Source organism: Chiloscyllium punctatum, chromosome 31, assembly GCF_047496795.1.
Source record: "Chiloscyllium punctatum isolate Juve2018m chromosome 31, sChiPun1.3, whole genome shotgun sequence".
Classification (NCBI taxonomy): domain Eukaryota; kingdom Metazoa; phylum Chordata; class Chondrichthyes; order Orectolobiformes; family Hemiscylliidae; genus Chiloscyllium; species Chiloscyllium punctatum.
In genome coordinates this window covers 33932610-33959443 of record NC_092769.1, presented here as the reverse complement: position 1 = coordinate 33959443, position 26834 = coordinate 33932610, and the positions used below count along the sequence as shown (strand labels likewise).

The following is a 26834-nucleotide window of genomic DNA, read 5'->3' as shown; positions in this document are numbered from 1 at the left end:
GATGAGAGATGGGAAGGGGGAGAAGAGAGGAGAGGAGAGAGCAGAGGGGAGACGGCAGAGTTGACTGGAGGAGAGAGAGAGGGAAAGGGGAGAGGGGGAAGAGAGAGAGGGGAAGAGACAGAAAGAGGGGGAAGAGAGTGAGGGGAGGACAGTGTAGGGGAGGTGAGGGGAGGAGGGAGGGGGATGAGAGAGATGGGGTGGAGAGAGAGTGTGCAAGAGGGAAGGAGAGAGGGGAGGAGAGAGAGGGGAAGGCGAGAGAGTGGGTGGAGTGAGGGCGAGGAAGGAGAGAGTGTGGAAAGAGAGGGGAGGTTAGGGGATGATGGAGCGGGGAGGAGAGAGAGGGGAGGGAAGGGTGTGTGAGGAGAGAGGGGGAGGAGAGAGAGTGGGGACGGAGAGAGGGAGGAGAGAGAGGGGAAGTTAGGGGGAGGACGGAGAGGGGAGGAGAGAGAGGGGAGGAGAGAGAGGGTAGGGAAGGGAGTGGGAGGAGAGAAGGGGAGGATGGAGTGGGGAAGAAGAGAGGAGGAGGAGAGAAGGGGCGGAAGAGAGGGGCGGAAGAGAGAGGTGGAAGACTGAGAGTGGGAGGATGGGGTAGAGAGCAGCAGGGGGAAAGGAGAGTGTTAGAGATGGGGAGGAGGAGAGTGGGTGAGGTGTGGGGGCGAGGAGGAGGAGAGCAGAGGTGGATATTAGCGGGGAGAGAAGAGGTGAGGGGGAGGAGGTGGTGGTGCGGAGAGAGGGAGTAGACAGCAGGAGGGGGTGGGAGCAGAAGGAGGTGGCGAATCTCACAACTAACAACAGGGCAATTCCAAACTAATTTTTGAAACATACTGCAGCCTTAGTGCACCAACACTTCCCAGACAATGCTGAAAAGAGAGAAAGAAAGAACATAATAAGAACGGGCCAGAAAAAGTGAATTTCACCAATCACAGTCTCAATGAGATTCCCTTTCCCTTCCAATGTCTCCAGGACGGAAATAAAGGAAATGGGAGAAATTCAATAACATGTGACATCGAAATTCATTGGATCGATTTTCCCATTGGCCAGAAAACCAAATAACGACGAGTCGAGTCACCACATTCCGAGTTAACAGGGTTTCTGAGGTAACTTCCAGCAGCAAAAATCCTCAACTGTGGGTCTGGGAAAATTTCACGGAGTATGGTCAGTCGGAGCAAAAGTAAGGAAGTCGTTCGTTTCTGCAGTGTTTCATCACAACAGCGATGAAATAACAGTCTCCATTCGGTTCCAGTAAACGCACAAATTGCCTGGAACGTCAGAGCTGTTTGCGATTTTCCGCGTGGGACTATCCCACACCACAGTTAATTCCCCGGGAAGCAAACCCATTTTACTTTTGTTTTCAACATCAATACAGTGGGGGCGGAAACAGCATTTTAACAAGCTGCAGCATTGGAGTTAAACAGCAGATATGGCAGTGGCGGGACTCGAACCCGCGCCCCTTTCAAGACTGGAACCTGGATCCAGCGCCTTAGACCGCTCGGCCACACTACCAGCCGACCGCACGACCCGTTTTCTTGCATTTCCAATTGGGCCCCTGCAGAACAACAGACGCAAAGTCACATGAAAAGGGTTCCATGATCCCTCTCCGACTCGCACAGCTGCTGGGATGTGCCCGGCTACAATGTCAATGTCGCAGTAGATAATGATAGCCCATCAATCCAGACAAAAATCAATGGTAAGCTGAGTCTATCTTCTCAGACTCTTTTCAGCTACATATGTATCTGTGAGTGCGTGACAATATATGTTCGCTTATGATTTGGTCAAATAACCATGAGCTGCTTGACATTACTGCAATTTCGATTCTTGCTTTGCTAAATGATTTCACCCATTGCTCGAAACAGGACGACTTTCACGTTTACACGGAACACGAAACACGCCGGACTACAGGGAAAATGCACAAAGCTGAGCAGGCCGTGTTCCAAATCATACCGTGCAGCATTTATTCAGTCACTGTGTCTGTTTTGCAGAATAAGGGTCCCAAAGAAAGTTCTCTACCCTAAAACCGGAAGTCGCATTACATTCCGAGAGCGACAGATCCCATTGTGAGGATGCTCTGCCCTCGGAGCCAGTTCGAGATGACGCTTGCCGTGCCTTTTACCTTAAACGGGCAATTTGCTGCAGAGATGTTCACTCCTGGACATGAGCCACATGGATACCAACTGAGTCGGAAACCTGTGCGGGAATCGACGAGAAGCGACTCAATACATTTTGCTAAATTCCATGGTGCTTATTAGAAATGGAGTTTCTGTTCACCTCAATCTAAAAGGCAGTTTCTGAACATAGTAACAGAACTCAAAAGGTAATTACCTCACCCCACCCCCACTCCGGAAGAGGTGCTAACTGCCCTTGATTGCTTTTTGTTCTACGATGTGAAGAGCTCTCACGCCTGAGTCACCTTCACGTCTCTGTTTGCCGAGTGAATCACAAAGAAGGAGTTTCACCAGAGCTTCAATTGCCACACTTCTCCACTCGCCCTCCCCGTGAACATTTTCCTGCTCGTCAGTGATTTAAAGAAAATTAAATGGATGCGATGTCATTCTGTAGCCTCTCTGTCGATTCCTCCGTTTCAGTTCCAACATGGCTTAGATCTCGGGGCGCACCTTCATACTAGCGACGCTATGACAGCACAGGTCCGGAGGTTCCTCTCAGAGTGTATGTTTGTTTCATTGCTGTTGCTGATTGAATGAGCCACTAACGTGCGAACTGCTCCAAAACATGATTCAGGACCTCCGGTGCCAACTCTCGCGCGTTGAATAACGACAGACAGCTTCCAAATGAAGCCTTTCAGAGACGACTTTGGGGTACGTTTGACAGACAGACAAGTTCAGGAATTCGTGGTGCGCTGTGACACCAGCGCATCAGCTTCTTCCCTGCCTTTGAACCGGGCCGCCTGCGCAAGGAATGCAAATGCGGTACTGCTTTTCGTGGAAGGATCAGAACGCGGCAACTACACTCTCAAACAGAATGGCATATGATCAGAACCAGGTTGGAGAAAAACTTTATAATGCTTTGCACAGTAATTAAACGGAGTTGCCTTGCATTTCACTACGAGAGCAGATTCGTTCAAGCAAATTCGAAGGCAGGTTTGCAGATGGGAAAGCAAGCAAGGAAGCTCCGTTCTTGTGCATGTGAAAGGCTGCACTTGAAAAACAAAGCAGTTTCTGCCCAGTTTCGAACTGGGGACCTTTCGCGTGTTAGGCGAACGTGATGACCACTACACTACAGAAACCAGCCGGCGCCGCCGTTATGCCGCTCAGTGGCATCCAGCACTGAAAGTTGAAGCAATTCTACGTTTCACCTTTCTGTTTCCAATAGCTTGTTGTTGTCCAGCGTAATTAACATCTTGAAAACGTTAAAAAAGCACGTGAAATTGATGACAAAATATAGACAAGGATGTCGTCAATGTTTGGACCGTAGGGCGAGGTGGAATAAGCTGGGACGACTTTCCCCGCAGCATAACGGCTGCGACATGATCTTATGGAAGGGTTGTAAACTGAGTATTTATGTGTTTTATCCACATTGGGGTGAGTTGAAAAATCGAGAGCATCGGTTTAAGGTGAGTGGGCTGAAATTGACAAAGGACCTGAGGCACATTTCCCACACAGAAGGTTGTGCGTGTTTGGAATGAGCTCCCAGAGGAAGTGGAGGAGGCGATTACACTCAGAAAATTGCAAAGGTAATCGGATGAGTTTCTGGATAGGAATAGTTTAGCGGGATAGGGGCCAAATGCTGGGGAACGGGACTTGTTTAACTTTGGCTATGTGGTGAGCATGGACGAGATACACCGAAGTATCTGATTCCACGCGGTGTACCCCAATACCGTCGTGTTGCTTACACCGGCTTTAAAGGATTACTTTTTAGCAGAGCTTGCCGTCGCAGTCTGTGGCACAATCGTTTCGTCTGTTCGACTGCTCACGGGAAAGGTAGTATTGTGAAACACTGCAGAAACGAACGACTTCCTTACTTTTGATCCGACTGACCATACTCCGTGAAATTTTCCCAGACCCTCAGTTGAGGATTTCTGCTGCTGGAAGTTACCTCAGAAACCCTGTTAACTCGTAATGTACTGAGCGAATCGCAAAACAGTAAGCATTTAACACGGAACACAAACAAAACTGGCATGCCGAATGCATTTTCAGACACAGAGATGCATGAATGCTAAATGTGAGACAGTCCGAGGGCATGAGTCATAAAGTAATCTCACAACTAACAACAGGGCAATTCCAAACTACTCTTTCAAACACACTGCAGCCTTAGTGCACCAACACTTACCAGGCAAATCTCAAAAGAGAGAAAAAAAGAATCTAATAAGAATGGGCCATAAAAAGTGTATTTCACCAATCACAGTCTCGATTAGATTACCTTTCCCTTCTGATGTCTCCAGGACGGAAATGAAGGAAATGGTAGAAATTCAATAACATATGACACCGAAATTCATTGGAACGATTTTCCCATTCGCCAGAAAACCAAATAATGACGAGTCCAGCCACTGCAGGACTTTGTTTCACAACAGCGATGAAATGACACTCTCCATTCGTTTCCAGTAAAAACTCACCCTGCCTGGAATATAAAGCAGCAGGAGAGCTGCTTGCGGTTTTCCGTGCGGGAGGTGAGCACTACCATGACAGCACAAACACTTTGAGAAAATCTGCACTCTCCCACACCACAGTTAACTCTCCAGGAATCGTTCCCAATTTGTTAAAATCTCAGCTTGCATGGAACGAAAATCAGCTTGAGCCCGCGATTTACCGTGTGGGAGGCGAACACGATCATGATAAGATGGACAACTGACCCCCCTCTCCTCAAGCAAACTCCCGGTTCTGCTTTTTATTTGAACACGCCACAGCCACAGAAACTGCAGTGGGGGGACTCGACCCTCAGCTTCTTTAGTAACTGAGTTCTGAAGCTGGATCCTCCGGCTCCTTGGTTATCCTTCATAGGGCTGATTCGGTTCGAATAGTGAAATTTCCTGTGTCTGATCCGCAGGAGACCCTGCAGGATTTTCAGACAGCGCCATCCTCCCTGTGGCATGTTCGTGCTGGATAACATTCTGTTGTGTCATGTGTCCCGGCTTTGCCAATATCACCGTTGTTTTAATTCCCTCCATCCTGTTGGTTGAACTGTGATTCCAGTCAGAAACACAAATGTGTAACAAAACACCTTAGCTGTGCTGGCTCTCTGCAGAGATAAATGTGCTTCTCTTTTTGAATCATTCTCTTGCCTTCTCCCTGTAACTCTACACATTTTACTTTCAACATGAACATTGAATTAGTTTTTCAACAACTCGATTGAAACTGCGTCTTTGTCAATGTCAGACTCTAACCATTCCCTTTGTGAAAACATTTCTCCTCATGTACATTTTTCTGCTTTTACTAATGTCTTTACAACTCTGCCGAATCGTTCTCGATCCTTTCAGGCGTAGGGAGCATTCCCCCTTCCTTATTCCCTCTACGTAACCCACTCATGTCTTGGAAAGGTTTAACCAGGCCAGCTTTTGGCCTTCTGCTCTCCAAGGAGACCTGTCCCAACTTTCCAAATGACCTTTATTGTTGACATTCCTCGTACACAGCACCATTCTCATCAACCTGTTCCGCGCTGTTTTCAATCATTTCACGTCCCCACTTCCTAAAGTTTCACCCCCAGAACTGTGTGAATATCCAGATGGTGTATTTACTCAGAGTGAATTCTGTGGGTGAACATCCTCTAACACTGGTTTGACTTTCACCACATGTGGTACTGTGCCATGCCCACAACAATGACACTTCTGATCCCAAAACTCAAAGGTATTTCAAAGGGTGCAACTTAATGATTTACATCTTTTTATCAAACAGTTGATAGGACGACCAAGCAACAGTGAAACCAAACAACTAAGGCTCGATGGCGATTTGAAGTCAGACATTCTCCCATGCCAGTATTAACACCAGCTTCTAAGTGAAGATCATGCCCTCGACACTCTTACATTGCCAACACCAAACCAGCTGAGATTCGTTCAGGTCCAAATACATCCCAATTTGTTCTCAGATTTCTAAACATCCAAGTATATAAAGAATATCGCCTTGTCATTCCATCTCCTTGTTCACGGGACAGTGCTGTTTATCCCTTCTGTTTGGACTAAGTTGTCTCCATCGGCAGAGTATTCAGCTATTTCCCTCCACCGACAAGCAGTGTGAGGAGAGGCAAGCGCGGTTACACTCTAAAGCTCGCTCTCATCGGCACGGCCAGTTCCATCAAGTGCTGGGAATCAGCAAGTTTGATTGGGAGCTTCCTGCAAATATCATTTATCTGAGCGAACGATAAAGATGTTGAGCTGGCGGGTAAGACTCAAATGTACTCCGGAATCTCTACCCTCAGGTAAATTCATGTGAGGGCATTTTTGTGCAGCCTGTTTGCTGTTCAAAATCCATCTTCACACAGCAATCCTGCAGAAAGGCATTTGTAACTATAACATCGGCTTCTTTGCTGCAATCGGGCAGCAGTGAACATCCGAGCCCCAACTTTCCCAGATAAAGACAATCCTAGTGAAAGTCTCACTCACTGAGAGCCATCCCCACGTCCCTGAGCTGCGGGGCTGCAGACAGGTTAACGCAGAATATAGAGTGAACAATGAAACTTTGTTTCACCATCAGCCACTCTGTCCCAGAGACAGGAAGAGGGACAGCATCAATGTGTGGCGTCACTCACGCGCCGACAGAAGCTGTACAGCCCATCGAATCCATAGCGACTCTCTGCCGCATGTGAATCCCTGTGGTTATTCATAGTTGGTGATGTATGTCTTAATAATGTGGAGCTGTGCCTGGATCGCAATTCTGTCTCCAACAAATTGATCAAATTGTAATTCACAGATTTTCATTTCACAGGGAGAACACTGCTGTGTGAAACGGCGTGGGGAATAACTGCAGGGCGTCATGCGCATAGAGCACTCTACAACTGATGTGTCTCACCTTCATCAGTTTATTCCCAGCTCTGGCAAGAGATTTTGTGAATCAGATCAGAGCACACCGACAGAGAACAGGTAAAGAGCTTCCAGTACTTTACAAGTGTGTTTCCTCATTTGTGTAAATTTCCCGTGTGTATCGGTATGAAATATTCATTTCAGATACATTGAATGAAAGGAAGCAGAAAGTGAAACAACATGTAATGCGTAGAATGGAGAATTATTATGGAGAAACACTGGCGGGTACAGTGCACACAATGAAACATGGAATTGTCAACGAGCAGAGGATGTTTTCAATCCATTAATTTCATGGTTATGAGCCCAAAACGCTCCGACTGGGCCGCTCTGTTAGCGCTGACAATAACAGTTTCACACAGACTTCAGCTTTTTGTCTGGCGTGTGGCATGTACCTCAGAGGATGATTTCAAAAGGTCTTCACTATTATTGTGCGACACTCTGTGGTGCAGATGTGTCCCGGCTGTGTCAATACAACCTGCGACTAACTTGCCACATTCTGTTAATTTAACTGTGATTTCACTCAGAATCACAAAATATGTCACAGTGCAAAGTGAGGCCATGCAGCCCACCTTCGCTGTGCTGGTACCAAACAATAGGGAAGTGTCTGTGTAGTTTGATTGATTGACTTTATTTGATTGTCACGTGTACCTGAGTACAGTGAAAAATTTTGTTTGCGATTGGTAAATGCAGATCATAGTAATCAAGGGCATGCAGATCACAGCATGAGAAAAACAATAATTTGGATAGATTAAGGTTTTCAGGTTACTCCGCACAGGACGTGCACTCGGCAAAATCCACATTAACAGGATCAGCATCATTTGAAGTTAGGGAATCCATTTCTCCTCTAGTAACGGTCTACAAGAAGGTACTGTTGTGTGTCTTTAAGCTTCGGTACCTTAATGTGACCTCGATCCATCACAATTATACCTGAGTCCAAAATGGAGCTGGATGCAAAACTCCAGGGCTCGCATTTACATCACCCACCTGAGGCGATATCACACCCAAAACCAACAAGCCAGAACCGCAGCAGAAGCATGATCCATAAATCAGGTGAGTTTCCTTGTTCTTAATAAAAAAGGTTATTCTGTTGTTTCGGAGTGAAGGCAGCACTGAGTTTTAATAACAGCTCCTTGCCGCTCCGACTCCCGGTTCCCAGGAGGCTGTGCTGGCCAGTTCCCCCACGAGCGGGCTCCCACCATGGGAGCTGGATCAACTCGTCTTCTATTAGCAATCAGTGTCGTGGGAGAGCAATGTGTGTCCGCTCTTCAGTTTCCTATCAACCAGATTAAGGCTTATGGAGCGCGGGAGGGGGTTAGAGGGAGTAGGAGTTATGGAACCTCTGGAAAGCTGAACAAAACGGAGATTGTGCATGCACAGGAACTCATTCTTTTGGGAACCTTGTGCAAATAACGCCATCTGAGACTGATAGAAAAGTGCAGAACTGCTGGGAAAGAGAGAATCTCTCGCAGTCATCGGGAACATGTCTGTGTCCTTCTCGAAGTCACAGCGAGGGCTCTGCTGTCTGACTCAGCATGGGGTGTTACTGCAGCGAGTCCTGTTGCTCAGTTACATTGGAACTGATGTGCATAAGCTTTATCACGTTACCCCCAGTGCAGAGAACAGATTTCACAGCTCACATCATCCCAGAGTGACAGGGAACAGAATAAAGCGATTCAGACCATCATCTGAACACCTCCTGGGGAGAAAACAGATGTGGGAGAGCAAACAGTCTCGACCAGTGCATGTTCCCAGCATTTACAATCTTGGTCTGTGTGACAACAAAAGCAGGAACCAGGAAATGTTTATCTTGTTTCTTAAAACAGGCGTGAAAATTGGCAGAGCATAAATCCGTCTACCTGCTGTTAGTGAAAGGATGAACAGCAGACTACAGTGCACAGAATATGGTCAGCCCTCTGGGTTATGGGCTCATCATGCTCCAACTGGGACCCTCTGCTCACAGGATTTGAACACAAACAAAGAAATGATTCAGTGACAAAATCTGTTGAAACGGGTTTTGTGAGGAATTGAAAGCAATGGAATGAGAAGCCCCCTTGAGAGCGGGATGTAACATTATCTGTGTTTTCCAGACTCGAGGAGAGAGCGCAGTGCTGTTTCCTGGGTCAATATCAGGATAGATAGATTGAATCAGCGTCGAATGTTATTGTCAGGTGTCCTGTCGCTTAGACACACTGCACCTCTTGTACAATGGTACAAAAGCACGGACGTTTTGTGTAGAGGGGACAACTTCAAAATCGTTAATGAGGCAAAATGCACAAATGAGCGAAACAACAAAGCAACCACAGAAACTGGTGTTACTTGACGAGGTAAACCCCTCTCTAATGTCAATCAGCAAAACAGAAAGGATTCACGCCGTGCTGTATTCTGTTAAAATTCAAGAGGCAGACAACGATCCCAAAAATCACCATTTAAAGTTAAAAATAACAACGTTATTGTTTTTTTTAACATTTGACAGAGAATAATCAACTTATAACTACTTTTAACTCATTTTCTCTCAACCGCTCTTTAACCTTCTGCTCTACAATACCTTCCCCAACCCCGAGCCCATTAACATTTTATGAAAAAATCAATTTTAAAAATCAGCTAGTTGTCGAATCTTCTCTTTGTATCTTCCTCTGTAGATTTTTTATCCAGGTCGGTGTTAATGTTTTTTTTTCTATGCAATCTATTTCTCCAGATAGGCACCTCTTGGAGATTTTAATAGCATTCTCCATCTCTTGGTATTTTAGCTGCTCTCTTTGGTGCTCTTTGCCGCTCTGGATAACTGTTCAAAATGTCCGATATTTGTCCCACAAAACGCCGGATCGTTTCATTGGTTTTAACATTGTAAAAATATCAAATTCAAACTTGATTGGGGCATAATTTAAACTGATTGGCCGAATTCAATTTTTTTTTGTATCCATGTATCGGAATTGATTATTCAGAAAGAAAAAAATCATTTTAGAAGATGATCCCAGAATAGTTGAAAAACCCCGTGCAGGCACACAAGGAGCGAATTTAACAGGGACAGGGATTCTGGGTTTCCTGGATGGGGAGGCAAAGGTGACACACTCACGAATTGTTTAGCGTTCATCAGAAAGGAATTGCATAACACCTGCAACTGAACATGTTAAGTGTAAGAAGAGCTGGTGATGTGGAAAGGTGTAGCAGCTGGTTCGACGTGAACTACTACAAATTGTTAATGCACTGAGCTGTTTGTTTTAGCTTTGCATTAAATGGGAGCCGGTTAGCTCAGTCCGTTGCTAACTGGTTTATGGGATAGAGTGAGACTAACAACATGGGATTAATTGTCGCACTGTCTCAGGTTGCCATAAGGATCATCAACTCCTCCGCTCACGTGATCTGTAATACAATGTGATTCTAGTGAGTAGGAATGGACCTGTCAATGTGAAACATCATTATCATTGCCATCTGTTGCCTTGAACATTTGTTCACAATGACCAGGAACGGGACTGAGTCCATTTAATTCTCACTGATCTCTGTCCGAAAAATCCAGCGACAAGAATCATCCTTATTCCTGTTGGAACCCTCTGTTCCACACAGCAGCAAAACTATTTGTCATGACTTTACCAGATACGCTGACAACATTCAATCTACCCAAAGAGATAAATCTAATTCCTTTCGAATGGTTGAATGAGCTGTGTGAGTTTGCAGCAAACAGGATGATATGAAACAAGTTGAACAGCCTTTTCAAGAATGTAATCCAGTGCAGTGTCAGAGATTTGAAAAAGGTCATCAAGCTAAAATATCACCTCTGTTTCTCGATCCACAGATGGATAATCACCTGGTGAATATGTGCAGGTTTACGGTTAATAATTGACACCCTTCCCAAAGACAGAAAAATCCCACAAATCAGTAACTGGCGTTTTCGAATAGATTCTGCTTTATTTGACATTACTCTTCAACTAAACTTCAGTCTGATGTTCCAATAATTCCTGATCAACGTCAGGAAAAGCAGCTTTCGATAAGGATTGAAATTACAACTGCGGCATTTTAACACACTGTTCAGTACCAAGCGCTGATCAGTTGCTCCACTGGAGCCCACCGGCAGCAAGCCCACAAAGTGCCCTACTCGTACCTCTGGGACCTTCGACCCGCCTGTTCTACTTTTGCTGCAGTTCTGGAATTAATGCTAAGGCAGAAGAGGAGGAACTGATATGGACCTGTGACTTTTCGAGCATCAGGTTCAGGAACCGGGACACAGAAAAATGGGATTTAAAACTGGGTTTCTGTGGCTCGCTGCGTTGTTTACAATGTGACATTATCGATGTCGCAGGGCTTCTCATTGGGTCGGCTTCAATTTAGCACAGAATTCGATTCATCGACACTTCCCGAACTTCCTTCTGCAAGTTCCTACCGACAACATGAAACATACTGCACTCATCACCAAACTTCACCATGGCGACATCCAAGGACATGTTGCACAGTTTTCGTGAATATTGAAGATATAAGAATGTTATAGAAGAGTAAATTAAATTTCAGTTTACATTTTAAAGTGATAAGAATCCAGGGTAAGGTACTGAATGTCCCAAATTCATGTTTATTACGGCGGCCAGAACTCTAGCCAGGCAAAGGGGAAATCTGTCCCTGAATCCCCAATGCCTACACGGCCGTTTGCTCCATGTGCCCAGTTGGAAACCTGTGTGAAGGAGCATGCAGTCTGACAGAGCGCCTGGGAGAACCCTCCACTGTCTGATCTAAAGCTGCAACAGGAGCTGTGCATTCCAGCTGTGAGTAGTGGGATAAAGGGGAGGTCCTTGGTATTCCGTGGTGTAGATTCACAGGGTTCTCATGATGTTATTGTTTAAAACCCTCTGTCAGAAACAGCACAGACAGAGAGGAAGAGGAGGGGGCCATTACACCCGCCAGAGCTTCCCCGCCATTTGATATCCTTATGGCTGACCGAACACGTCAATGTCTTTTCCCAGCCCATCCACAACAACCTGTCGCCCAAAGGGAAAAAGACACTGAATAAACTGAAAACCTCTGTGTAACTGTGGGAGGGAAATGTGTTTAGAGACAGTGGGCTTCTGCAGTGGGGGTTTTATGAAAGAACAGCCGATTCTGGGCTGATCATATTTCAAATGATACGATTCCTTCAAAACTCACCACCCAGAAAGTGAGGAAACTTCTCTGGTCAGGAGCAGGGACGAGAATTCCAGACAATGGGAACTGATGATGAGTCAGTGGAACAATCATTGATTCAGCTGAAATCCGAACTAAACTCCGATTCTGGTGGGACTCAAGCCCACAAACTTTGAATCGCAATCTTAACAATGCAGTAGATGTCCAACACGTCTCTCATTGTGCCACAGAGCTGCGCTAGCCTCCATTTTACTGCACCCAAAGTTATGGTGTTCAAGTTTTTCATCAAACATCTGTTTATCCTCGCCTCACTTTCCAGTAACTAGTCCTTATCCGTGCATGCTCTAGCTCCTAAAGTGTACGGCCGAATACTCCTGAAGACACCACACGTTCAAAGAGTGAGGTCTACACAAACAACACTCTCAGGATGTAAACATTCTTCCTAAATCTTCTCTGAATATCCCCTCTCCAGCATTTCATCTATAGCCCTGGTTATTGACCCTTCCCATAAGAAGTTTCTTCCTGTCACACATATCTATCCCCTTTCTGTGCACGTTAGTAAATTCCTCTCTCAGCTTTCTCCGCTCTCAGATAAAGAGCCCCAGTCGAGCTTTGCAGTGGTGAGAGTGGAGTGCTTTAAAAGCACAGCAGGTCAGGCAGCATCCGAGGAGCAGGAGAATCGATGTTTCGGTCATAAGCCCTTCATCAGGAATGAAGATTTTGAGTCGAGATTGAGGGAGATGAATGGGGTTATTGGTCAGGTGATGGGAAAGTGGATGAATGTGAGGGAGAATGTGATAATTCAGAGGAGGGATTGATGGACGTGTCCAGAGAGCAGTGGCTAATTGGGACTGGGATAATGATGGGGAGGCGAAATGAGGAAGCTGTTGAAGTACAGATTTATCCCGTCTGGTTGCAGGCTCCTAAGGTGAAATATGAGACGTTCTTCGTCCAGGCATCGGCTGGTAATGAAATAGCGGTGGCTTGTACCTGAAACATGGATTCTTCTGCTCCTCAGATCCTGTCTTATGTGCTGTGATTTTGCAGCACTACACTATCGACTCTGAGCTCCAGCACCTGCAGTCCTCACTTTCCCTTATCTTTGCAGGAGGAATGGTCGAGCTCAGGCACCACCTTGGTAAATCTCCTCTGACCACCCTCCCGTGCAAACACACGTTTCCTGAAGGCTGTCAATCAGAACAGAACAAAATTATCTAAAGAAAAGCAGAAATATCTGAACAAAATCAGCAGGTTTAGTGCATCTGGGAGAGATTTCCGAGCCAAACCATCCACCTTTGGAACGAATGATATGTGTAGGTGGTGAAGTAACGTGAAAGAAGGTGTACAGTATCTAAAATAATTGAACTCGATACTGGGTATTGAAGATTGCACAGTCTCTCAGCAGGAAATGACGTGCCGCTCTTTCAACTCGCGCTGTGCAATGCGAGAGCTCTGCAGGAGACCAAACTGAAATGGAGACATGGAAACACAGTGGGGTGATGTAGTGACAGGAACCTGGAAGCTCATGGTCTTTTATTGCTTGCAGATAGAACGTAGGTGTACACACGTTTGTCATCCGCTCTGTTTTTCTCTCCCCAGTCTGGACGAGATCACATTGTGAGCTGGAAAATCTGTTTGCTAAATTGAGTGATGGGCAGATAAATCAATGAGCCTTACACAGTGAGGAGAGACATCATAAACGATCAGCATTACACCTTCTTGGATTTCGTGGAATGTGCCATATGGGGAATTGCTGGAGGTCAAGAAGGATTGGACGATGGCGTACACAGCGAAAGTTTCCTGCATAGCGCCGGTATTCAGTGGTAGGGGCTAGTGGGAAAGGGCAGAATGTATATCTTCCTGAGCTACCTGCTCTAAAAAAACAGCTCACTACAGAGCAAAAGTATTTAATGATTTTCATTCCAACACTGACACGCGGTACAGCTTGCAGAAGTCACGTGTTTGCACTATCACTGTCACTCTGTCTCCGCGGGAGCAGTAGTACTCCCCCACGTTGATTAAAACAGAATAGTTCTTCCTGTGAAATGTCCCTTCAAGAATGGAAGGACAGCTATTAATAACAATCACTGAACTGTCCAAACTCCATTTCAAATAACTTGACCCATAGCCTTGTTTGTCTTGGCATCCCAAATTCCAATCGGAATATTTTGGAAGGTTATGGGGATTTCTGCCTCTCCGAGTCTTGCAGACACTGGATTCCAGATTTCAACCACCCACTGTTTGAAAACGGTTTTCTACGTCACTCTAATCTTGCCGCCCCTGACCTTGAATCGATGGCCAACCGTGATCGAAGCCTCCATCAAAGTGTAACATGTATTTCAGTCTACTCTATCCATATCCCTCAGTTGTTTTTTACATCTTAATCATGTCCCCCACAATCTCCTCTGCTCAAAGAAAAACAACTCTACTTTGTCGAATCTCACTTTTTCAGCCCAGACAAGAACTTACCAAATCTCTCCTGCATCGTTTCCAGTGCTATCACATCCCTGCTCTAATATAAATGGCATAACTACAGACATTGATCTCGCTTGAGCCGAATGAACAAGTGAAATAAATGATGTGCATTTCGACAAAAAACTGGTGTTTTTTTTTGAATAAAGCTTATTTTCCTCAATGTTGCCCTGTGCACTTTTCCTGAGCCTGATGTTTCAATAATCACTGGTTCATTTCAGTGAAAGCAGCTGCATGAGGATTGATCTCACACCCGGGGTATCCGAATGGATCAACTGTTTTGAAGGTCCTGATGGTGAGACTTGGGCATGGTCACCCAGCAACAGTGAGCGCAACAACACCAACTGAACCGGGTCAATGTGAAAATGATTGTAAGGGAAATGGGAGGGGGAACGTAAAAGACCTAAGTGATTGCGGGAGGGAGGAAAGACTCTGAGAAGGGTTGAGTCTAAATCCTGATATATGACTCACAGAGATGTGTGTGTGTGTGTGAGAGGGGTTTGTTGGCAAAGTAATCATAATGTCTGAGAATGTTTTCAAGTAAAATAAACTAATTTCTTTGTGTGCTTCCTCTGCATGAGTCACAAGGAATAAAATGCAGTGACTCGGATTCATACGAGCTTACTGCGGCCACAATGCAGAACATTTTATCATTGAAACATCACTGAGTCATGCAGAGACACGCGTTTAAAAACAACAATAATTACAGTGACAGAATATATGTTAGGAAGAGAAGCAGATGCACAACAATAATATTAGGCGAGGGACAGGAGGTATGTGGGAATTCAGAATTGGCTGAATTTTAAATTCGATATCCTCAGACGCTGTGGTGGTTCCATCAGACTGCATGTTGAAGACTGAGTTTGATGGATTTCGAGAAACAGAAAGTTTCAGGGAATAGTGCGAGATATTGGTGCAATGTATGTTTCAATAACAATGAGCTTTAAAACTTTTGCTTCACGAGCATACCCACACATGGAGGTACCATTGCTGCAGTCAGTAACATAACCCCTGTTCCGAGAACCAGAATCAGGCAAACTTTGTGGCAGGTCCGCTAATATCAATCCTGAGGTGGGGGAGGAAATGAGCACGTGAAGCTATTCTGTGGCACCAGTGACACGGTTGGTAAAGGTGTGGTCATTGAGTCATAAAGATGTACAGCATGGAAACAGACTCTTTGGTCCGACCTGTCAATGCCGACCAAATATCCCTACCCAGTCTAGTCCCACCTGCCAGCACCCAGCCGATATCCCTCCAAACCATTCCTATTCCTATACTCATCCTAATGCCTTTGAAATGTTGCAATTGTACCAGCCTCCACCACTTCCTCTGGCAGCTTATTCCACAGACGCACAACCCTCTGTATATATAAGTTACCCCTTAGGTCTGTTTTATATCTTTCACTTCTCAACCTAAATCTATGCCCTCTAGTTCTGGACTCCCCGACACCAGTGAAACGACATTGTCTATTTATTCAAGCGTGTGAAATGCTGAGGATGGGAGTGCTTCTGGTCAAAGGCGAGGTGGAAGGGCATCTTGGTCTCAAGTTATTATAATATTAAGGTTCAGCAGCAGCATTAACCAGCACTGAGGATTGGCTCAGAGGAAGCTTACTGAAGCCTTAAGTGAGAGGCTGATGTATTGAAAGCATTCTAAGAGATTTCCTCAACAAAGTGGAAGTTTGTTACTTTGACAGTAAGAACTGATTTTGCTCACATCGTCTCCACATCATTCTCTTGCTCCAGTAAACGCTCCAATCCATTGTACATTGCTTCCAGGAACGCGTAGTATTCTCTCTCAGTCTGGGATAATCTAAATTGACAATGTCATTCTTTGAATGGAGAAGTGCAGCAGGGAGTTGTTAGTGCAGCGGCGATATATTGGGCGAGTAAACTTTGAAGACTGGAACGTGGCAGCTGCTGTTATTTAAATTCGATGAAAAAAATCTGGAAAATAAACCCAATCTCAGAAACAGAGACAATAACATTACATTGCTGAAAACTCATTCATTCATGTCCCTTCGAAAGGGAAGTCTCCGACCATAACGAGTCCTGTCAACATGTGACTCAAGACCCACAACAATGTTGTTCACCCATAAATTCTCCCTGACTAAGTTCAAGGCGAATTAAGAATGAAGAACTAATGGTCTTCAGACCAATGATAACAACCTTTCGTGCGAAAATAAGGAAGCACAAAAATATATGGACAACGGGGAAATGGGATTCGTGCCTGTGTGGACTCGAATTCAACTGTTTATCAAACTAAGTAGACAAAAGGATACCCGCAACGCCAAGAAGTCAGGGCCATGGGGTGACTGCAGGAATGGATTCAATTACCCACTGAGGTGTAAACTCACTTTCTCAGTCCCAATGCGCACAGGTCACTCACCACACCCATATGTGGGAAGTGATCACTCTGGAGAACAACTGACAGAGTGAACAGCAAGTTTGCAAATAACAGCAGGAGGCCGATTCTGCTGTTATCACAGCTGTTAACCCCAACCAGCAATGAACCATGTTTGGATGCGTGTTTCCAGTGGAGTTCCACTGTTTTTTTGATGTAGACCAATGATTTAGACTTAGTTGTAGGAGCCATGATTCAGAGATTTACTGATGATTTAACAATTGGTCGTGTCGTTGACTATGACGAGGAATGACAGAGACTGCAGGGATGGATCAATAAGATGGAAAGGAAAAATGGCGAATTGCATTGAATTCAGGCCAATGAGTGTTAACGAAATTGGGGAGAATAAACAACAGCAATGAGTATTCTGTGTGGTGTAGACAGACAACGAGATCTTGGAGTGGACATTCATGATCGCTGAAGGTCAATGGGCAGGGGAATTAGTTGGACGGACGTGCGTATTGTAGCTGCTGGAGATCAGAGTCAAGATGAGAGTGGTGCTGAAGAAGCACAGCAGGTCAGTCTGCATCCGAGTCGCAGAAAACAAATGGCATTTTGGGCAAAAGGCCTTCATCAGGAATAAGGCTGGGAGCCTCGAGGTTGGGGAGATAAATGGGTGGGGTGGGGTTTGGGAGAATTTAGCTGAGACAGCAATAGGTGGATGGAGGTGGAGATAAGAGTGTTAGTTCGGAGAAGAGGTTTCAGTGGATCGGTGCGAAGGAAGATGGACAGGTGGGACAGGTCAGTAGGACGGTGCCAACTGGAAGGTTGGAACTCGGGTAAGGTGGGAGGTGAGGAGAAATGAGGAAACTGGTGAAATCCACATTGATGCCATGGGGTTAACTGTCATGAGGCAGAAGATGAGACGTTCTTCCTCTAGGCGTCGGGTGGTGAGGGAGTGGCGGTGGAGGAGGCCCAAGACCTGCATGTCCTCGGGAGGGTGGCGGAGGGGGGAGGACAAGTGTTCGGTCACTGGGCGTTGGGGTTGATTGTTGCCGGTGTCCTGGAGATGTTCTCTGAAGTGCTCTGTGAGAAGGTGTCTGGTGGCCCCACTGTAGAGGAAACTGCATCGGGTGCAACGGATGCAATAACTGGCATGTGTGGAAGTGCAGGTGAATCTTTCATGGATGCGGAAGCTTCTTTGGGCAGAGGGCAGAGGTGGGGTTGTGGGGGAGCAGGTTTTACAATTCTTGTGGTGGCAGAGGAAGGTGCTGGGAGGGGAGCGTAGGTCATTGGAGGGCGTGGACTTGACTAGGTATTCATGGAGGGAATGGTCTTTGCGGAAAGCGGATAGGGGTAGGGAGTGAAACATATCCCTGGAGGTCAGTGTTACTGATGTTTTTTTTAGAAACCCACTGACTCTCACAGCTACCTGGACTACAACTCCTCCCACTACACCTCCTGCACCAATGTTATCCTGTATTCCAAACTCCTCCGCCTCTGCCACATCTGCTCCAAGAGGACCAGTTCCACAACCGAACACAACAGATGACCTTCTTTAAATACCGGAACTTTACCTCCCATGTGGTTGAAGATGCCATCTGACGCATCTCATCCATGTTCTGCACGTCCAACCATGAACCCCATATCTCCAAATACAACAATTACAGATCAAGGACACGAGGAAGGTCCTCAAGTTCCACTCCACCAATCTCCGCAAAAATCACATCATCTGCCGACATTTTCACTACCTCTAAATTGACCCCACCACCAGGGATATATTTCCCTCCCCAAACCCATTCGTTTTCCTAAGAGACCTTTCCCTCCGTGACTACCCATGCCCTCAAGTGACCCACCATTCCCTCCCAGCACCTTCCTCTGCCACCGAAGGAATTGCAAAACCTAAACCCACATCGTACCCCTCACCTCTGTCCAAGGCTCCAGTGGAGCCTTCTACATCCATCAAAGGTTCACCTACACTTCCACAGATGTCATTTGTTGTATCTGCTGTTCCAGATGCGGTCAACTCTAAATTGGGTAGACCCGATATCTTCTGACAGAGCACTTCAGAGAAAATCTCCAGGATATCTGCAAGAATCAACTCCACTAACCTATGGCCAAACATTTCAACTTCGCCTCCCACTCTCCTGAAGATATGCAGGTCCTGAGCCACCCCCTCGCCATTCCCTCACTACCCAATGCCTCATCTTCTTCCTTGGGACCCTTGAACCCCATGGCATCAATGTGGACTTCATTAGTTTCCTCATTCCCACTCCCTCATCTGACACCAGTTCTGACCTTCCAGCTCAGCACCGTCCTCCTGACCTGCCCCACCTGGGTATTTTCATTCCCACCTATCCATTCCACCTTCCTCTCTGACATATCACCGTCAACCCCCACCTCTATCCACCTACTGCACTCTCAGCGACCTACTCCTCAAACCCACGACCTCCCATTTATCTCTCCACCCAATAGACTGTCTCATTCCTGATGAAGTGCCTTTGCCCGAAACTTTGATTTTTCCTCAGATGCTGACGGACTTGTTGTGTTTCTCCAGCACCACTTTCATCTTGAGGGGAATAAGTTGATTGAGAGGGATTTCGGATTTCTCTGTTGTTGACCACAGAATGTTTTAGCTCGTCGAACTTGAGCAAACACCAGTTTAGGGAATAGATCAAGGTCGGAGCACAAGTGTGGTCACTGCATTAATCAACTTTTGTTAAGTTTTTAGATTAAAAATGGAGGGCTGAAGTATGCAACTTTGCCCATCAAGACTGATTCACCACTCAATAAGTTTATCATTGATTCCGTTCAAAGTCAGGCTGCTATTGGCCTTGAAGGGGAATTGCAAATGGTGGCGTTCCGTTGAATGTTCCAACCTTGTTCTGTTCGTTAGTACAGCTGTTCAGCTTTGAATGTTCGGTCAAAAATTCTCGGGTGATTTACTCCAGTGCATCGTGTAGTTGGTGCACTCTGCTGCTATTGTGCCTTAATGGTGAAAGGAATAAATATTCAGGTATTAAATCGGGGACAATCAAGTGACTGCATTGTCGTGGATGGTGTCCAGTTCCTTAAATGTTTTTTAATTCACACCCATCTCGACAAATGGAGAGAATTCTGTTCCACATCTCATTTGTACCTTGCAAACGATGTAGGATTCACGGAGCAATGAGTTGAGTTTACAATCCGAAACTGTGTACCAACGGACATGTTTTTGTTGTGAAAGTGTTTATATAGCCGTTCTCAATCCGTTTTTCCCAAACTCTAGCTCCGTAAACGATGACACAGGGGAATTAGGTTACAGTAAAGCCATTGAATGTCAATGGGATATGATTAGGTTCTCATTTGTCAGATTTATAATTACTCTATTTCGTCCTTGTGTGGACCAATCTGATTCCAATCACTCGCTGATTTCAAATTCCAATTCTCGGCTGTGCTTGAAATTTCAACCGTTGCGTCACAAAAAAAGGTCTCCACCTGCCTTAATAATATGTGAGGACGGTATAAGGGACAGCAGAGATTGACAAACATGGTGCCAACCCTGCATAAAATGGAGCTCTATAATCACATAATATCAATTATAAACTTTCAATATTCGTGGGATCTTGACAGGGCAGATACGGGCAGATGGTTTTCCCTCTGGCATGAGTAGAGCACCAGAGGACATGAACTCAGAATTAGATATTGCCTATTAAATTCAGAAATGAGGAGGAATTTCTTTGCTTAGGGCCCAGTGATTCTGTTGGAACTCTTTCCTGAAACCATTGTTGAGGCTCATTTATTGTGTATTTTCAAACTGTGCCAGACAGATATTTAACCAGAAAGTGGATGAAGCATTCTCGAGGTTACACAGGAGAATGGAGGTGAAGATTACCAGATCAGCCATGAGTTCGTTGAATGGTGGAGAAGACTCGATGGGCTGAATGGCCGACTTCCAATCCTATGTCATTTGATGTAACGCCTTATTTTATTGATAAGTTTAGAATTCTGAGGGATGGGATGAAGTGATATAAAAGGTTTATCAAACTGATCAGACAGATCAGGAACTAGGCTCATAAACTGATGAACAAGAAATATGCACACCACAGATGGGTATGTACAGACGCTGTCATTGCTAAAGAAAATTCGTAGATCTTATATTGTTGCCAACTTCGTGATCATGCTGGATGATGGATTGCGGTATGATTCACACAGCAAAAAGTTGTGAAAGAAGGAATGATTTGTTTCATTGTAAAAGTTTTCTGCATTTCCAAATCAATTGACTGTTTAAAATACTGATCAGAACTTTGTGTGGAGTGTTACATTAAAATTCACAATCCCACTGGATAAACTATTGCACCTGATCTCTCCTTATTTGTTACCCTTTCATACGATGTAAATTCATAGACAGTCAAGATGGAATGAAAGGAGGAAAGAAACGTTGCACTCTTTTTCATTATCCCAATTTAACTTATAACAGAAACAAATTGCTTAATTACAGCTTTGATGAGGTATTGATTTGTCACAAATCTCCGGTGCAATGAAGGGCAAGAGCAAGATTCTCCATCCAATGTATACTAAAGATGCGAGGCACAAAGGGAAACCACAGCTGCGTTTGATAGAAGTAACAGCCCGAGGAGGATTCAAATCCACACATGCGCAATGGAAGAGCAACCCGCCACCTTCACCTCTGGGCCACTTCAGCCCATTGCAAAGTGGCTCACATGTGACCACATCAAGATTACATACGGGGCACCGAGGGGATAAGAAATTCCCTGAGGGGAATCGAATCCACACCATTATGTTTCTACTTTCAGCAGAATAATAATACCAGCAAAATCCAAGGAATTGACCTCGTCCTTGGAAGGAATACCTTATCCTTGATTTATTCCGAGTCGGAACAGTCTCAGAATGAACCAGCAAACATGAAATTCCCGTCACATTCACACGCACATTTAGTCTTGACGCATAATTTCTTCAGACAGTTTCTCTATCACGTGAAGAAGTATATGCAGAGAGAGAAGTGAAGGTGATATTTTAGCTCGATGGTCTTTCTCATATGGCTGAACCTGAAGTGGATAAAATTCCCGGAAATGCAGTCTTGTTGGTTTCATTTTATTAATTTTGCTGCAACTTCACTCTGTTCATTGCAATGATCGGAAGTGAATTTGATTTATGTGATTGGAACGTTTAATGTTGCATTCAATTTTGCTCCGAATTTATTTCAGCTTAAAGAAAATACTGATGAGAGAAACAGAAGGTTAACCTACAAAACAAGATACCAGTTTTGAGTCTCAGTTACTTTGGTAGATTTCATTGGGTTTCAAATGAACACAACATCATGGCGATTGTCCTCCCATCTTTAACCTATTGGATTAAAGCAGAAAATCGATCTCTAAGTGATGGATCACTTCCTATTCATTATGGAATAGCTTTCCTTGAATATATACAAAATCTGCACTGTTCCATTTATAATGCTTCATGTGGAATATTAATAGAAACCTTTCAAAACTCTGAGCTTTTTTTTGCTGAATCTTATTCAGCTGCATACGTTTCCGATATTTCTTTACATCTAAAGTCGTCCAAATTAGACATTGTTTCCTCGAACCTTCTACCCCCTACACCCCACTTTTACACTTTTACCTGACACAGGCTGTCTCTCCCCTGGTGAAACTCACTGCTTGTGTGTCTCTAAATGTGCATTTCCAAATATTTTGGAAGTGGATTCTCTGAGTGACAGAAATGATGCTCCCATCATTTCTGTGTCCTACATCGATGGTTTTGAAAACCTGACGTTCAGAAATATACGAACTTGAAAGAGTGAATTTACCACCTATTTACTCTCTTTAAACCTCAAATACTCTGGAAAACTTCCTTTCAGTTTTGCTTGGTTCAGTGTCAAATTTTCCAAAACACAAATAAATAAAATTCCATCCCCACTAAACGCCATCAGCATCGTCTCTTATGCCTTATCAGCCCAGTAAACGCTGACAGTGTCCTCTCTGATAGAATCACAGATTCCCTACTATGCAGAAAGTACAGTTCAGTCAATCGAGTCTGTTGGGACACTCTGAACAGCATCTCAACCAGACCGAGCTCCCTTCTCTATCTCCGCAGGCCTCTGGCTTGAGATTTCAAATAAACCTGTTGGAATAACACCTGGCAACGTGTGACTGCTTACCTTATCACTGCGTTACCCATGGATAATTCACTTAACTTACTGAATTCACTCCCTGGACACATCAGTGAAATTTAACATGGCCAATCCACCTAACCTACAGAATTAACAGCAGTGAGAACCACTGAGCAAATGTACCATCACATTGAACACTATTTGAATCATGTGTAATGGCTGTACACGCTGGTAATCCCACATAGTGAAAGCAAGTTGCGCCCACCAACCAGAATTCAATGCATCCAAACGCGGTTCTCCGCTGTCCATCCTCATTAGTGCTGCTGGAAATATTTATGCACTCAGATCTGAATGGGTTGACTCTGTTTTCTTCCTCAGATTCCTGGTTTAAATAAACTAATCAGTCAGGAACAACTCTATATAATGGTTTTCATAAACACAATATGCAGTTTGCTGAAGTTACGTGTTTGCACTTTCACTGACACTCTCTCTCCCCAGGAGCTGCAGTCCTTCCCCAGCTGATTCAGACAGCACTGTCCTTCCTGTGACATATCAAATCGAGAATGGATGGCCAGGCATTCATGACCTTCAGTGGGGAACAGAGCGATAGGTTTAACACACTTCCAATGCCCCCAGCGGAGAATTGAGCCCAGTGACAGGCGGGGACACTAACCACGATACTGTGGAGGACAACAACATCGAAGGAGACCCTTCAGCCTGTTGTGGCCGCACTTGTCCAACACAACTGCTTAACGACCTGAATCAAGTTTTCCATGATTTAGCACATAGTCTTATATGTTTTGCCATCACAAATTCACAACCCTTTTTTTATTCAGGTTAGAAGGATTTCCGCCTCTCTGACCATTTCCGCAAATCTACTCAAACTTTTCTGCCTTTTCCCGAAGTCTCTTGGCCCCAGTGTTCGATCCCTCCATCAATAAGAAACGCTTCTTTCAGTCTATCCTATCCATATCCCACATTATTTTATACATCTCAGTCATATCTTCTCCAATCTCCTCTGCTCGGCGACAAACAACCCCAGTTTGTCGAATCTCTCCTCACAACTGAAACTCTTCAGCCCAGACAATATCCCAGTGAATCACTCCTGCAATATTCCCAGTGCGATAACATCGATGCTCTTGTGTGAGTTGCAAGACTGCACACACTAACCTAGCTGGAGCCGAATGAACTTTTATTTTACGATTCTGTTACAGTATGAGGGTGTCGCTGGCTCGGCAGTATTTATTGCTGTCCCTCATTGCACAGCGGGTAGTTGAGATTCAACCATATTGTAGTGAGTCTGGAGTCACATGGAGGCCCGAACAGGTAAGAATGGCAGTTACATTCCTTAAATGACGTCAGATGGATTTGTTTTTTTCAACAATTGGCTATAGATTAACAGGAGCTATTAGATTCGTATTTCCAGATATTTATTGAATCCAAATTCTACCACCTAGCATAGTCGGAGTCAAACCCGAGTCCGTGGTTTCTGAATAAACAGTCCAGTGGTCAGTGGTAACAGCGCTCGGCCATTGCAGAAAAGCGGAGATACTGATCTTTTCCAGTGAAGTCGCTTTTCGCCGATACTGTCCTGAGCCATTTTCCTGAGCTTGACCGCCCCACCCCACTCCACCCCACCATAATCTTCTACATGAGGATTGATCTCACAACAGTGGTAACCAAATGAATCAAATGGTCTGTAAGTCCCGATGGTGGGGTTTGGGGCACGTTCACCCAGCAACAGTGACCACAGCCACAAAGACTGAACGGTATCAACGTGAGAGTCAGTGTTAGATTCTGCAGTGCCTTCATGAAATAGGAAATGACTCGACAAACACATGATGAAAGCAGCGCTCCGAAAGCTAGTTCTTCAATTAAACCTGTAAGATCATAACCTGGTGTTGGGTGATTTTTAACTTTGTACTCCATAGTCCAACACCGGCATCCCCAAATTAATGAAATGGGGGTATGGGATGGAAAGTTCGGTTAGTAATCGTAGGAGGGAAGAAATCTCTGAGAACGGCTGGATTTGAATTCTGAAACACAGAGATGTGAGCGAGCAGAACTTGAAGGAAAAAGTCATCACTTTGGAGAAAATTGCCATGTTAAAATAACTGATTCTTTTATGTTGCACAAAAGACTGGGGCAAATGGAGCAATGGCTGCCGTGACTCGGATTCGAACCGAGGTTACTGCGGCCACAACGCAGAGTACTAACCACTATACGATCACGGCACCCCACAGTTGAGCACACAAGGTCGCGGCAATAAGTACAGTATCATTAGAAATGTTAGGCAGAGCACCAAATGCACAATATTAGTGCTTATCGAACAGTGCCAGACATGTGGGAACTCAGAATGGGCTGACCGTTTAACTTCAGTGCCCCAAGTGGCTGTGGTGATTCCATCATTAATATGCTGAAGACTGAGACAAATAGATTTCTCTAAAACATCAAAGACTCCGGAGACAGTGTAGCTTTTGTTGAAATGTATGCTGCAATAGCAATGCAGTTTAACATCGGCTCCTTCACCAGCTCCCCACACAAGGCAGTAACCACTGCTGCCACATAGTCCCAATTCCCAGCCCCAGAATCAGAGGAACTGAGTGACGCAGTCCCGAAGATCCAACTTGAAATCGGAATGGGAATGAGGTCACAGAGATACTCGATAGCTCCAGTGACACAACCGGAGAATGCACGGTATTTCTATGACGGTTTCGAGGCGCAAGCAATTCCGAGGTTGGGTGTGCTCCTGGTCAAAGGCGGGGCAGAAGGGAAACTTTGTTCCCGTTTATAATAACAGCAATCTACAGTGCATCTTGCTGAGATAACTGAGTGCCACAACTGGAGCGTGGACAGCTGGTTTGAAGTTTGATTTTACTTCACTTTCACCCACTTCCCTGGAATGAATTGCTTTCACCCTGTAGCCTGCGGCTTTCTTCCTCATGGTGAACTGCATGATTAACTATTGTATGATCTGCACACAGCTAAAATACGGCCACTGCAAGTAAATATGAATCATTGATCTATATGAGAAAGCAGTGGAACTCACAGCAGGTGTGCTGCGTAGGTTTGCAGGCGACATCAGAATTGTAGACAATGAAGAAGATTATCTAAGATTCAAAAGGATCTTAATCCAATGAGTCGTTGGACTGAAAAATGTAACATGGAGTTCAATCTGGATAAATGGAAGGTATTCCATTTTGGTACAGCAAAAGGAGCAGGGCTTTACGTCGTGTTGGAGCACACGGAAGCTAGGGATGCAGGTACATAATTCCTTGTAGTTTGCATCACAAACAGACAGGATGGTTCAAAGGCATTTAACTTACTTCCCTTTATAACTTAGTCTTCAGTATACACTCGTTGGGACGTTAAGTTTAAAATTTTCAGGTCATTGATGAGGCCGATTCTGGAATATTATGTCCAGTTCTGGTAGCCCAGTTGTAGGAATGATATTATTCAGCTGGTGCAGGTTCAGAAAAGGAATGCACGAATATTGCCGTGTGTGGAATGTTTGAGTTATAATGAAAAGCTGGATAGGCTGAGTCTATTTTAAGATTCGAGATCGGGGTGTTGGAAAACCAAAACAAGTTAGGCAGCATCTGAGGAGCAGGAGAATCAGCCTTTCGCACAAGTGTCGCTCATCAGGCTCTTGCCCGAATAATCGATTCTCAAGCTCCTCAAATACTGCCTGACCTGCTGTGCTTTCCCAGCACAACAATCTCGATGCTGATCTCTCATCTGCAGTTCTCACGGTCTCCTCGTTGCGACTGTTTTCACTCCAGGTGAGGGGTTTGAGCGGCGACCTGATGGAAGTTTATGAGAGGTAAGTTAGAGTTAACC

The 26834-nt window shown here is 45.0% G+C and overlaps 3 non-coding genes across 3 annotated transcripts; all 3 read right to left on the bottom strand.

Annotated features, from left to right (window-relative positions):
• Window positions 1-1421: 1421 nt before the first annotated feature.
• On the bottom strand, window positions 1422-1503 carry trnal-cag (transfer RNA leucine (anticodon CAG)). Its single transcript has one exon. It is a non-coding gene; the product is annotated as a tRNA-Leu (tRNA).
• Window positions 1504-3168: 1665 nt separating this feature from the next.
• On the bottom strand, window positions 3169-3241 carry trnav-aac (transfer RNA valine (anticodon AAC)). Its single transcript has one exon. It is a non-coding gene; the product is annotated as a tRNA-Val (tRNA).
• A 21915-nt stretch (window positions 3242-25156) lies between these two features.
• Window positions 25157-25228, bottom strand: trnah-gug (transfer RNA histidin (anticodon GUG)). The gene has a single exon. It is a non-coding gene; the product is annotated as a tRNA-His (tRNA).
• Between the last annotated feature and the right edge of the window lie 1606 nt (window positions 25229-26834).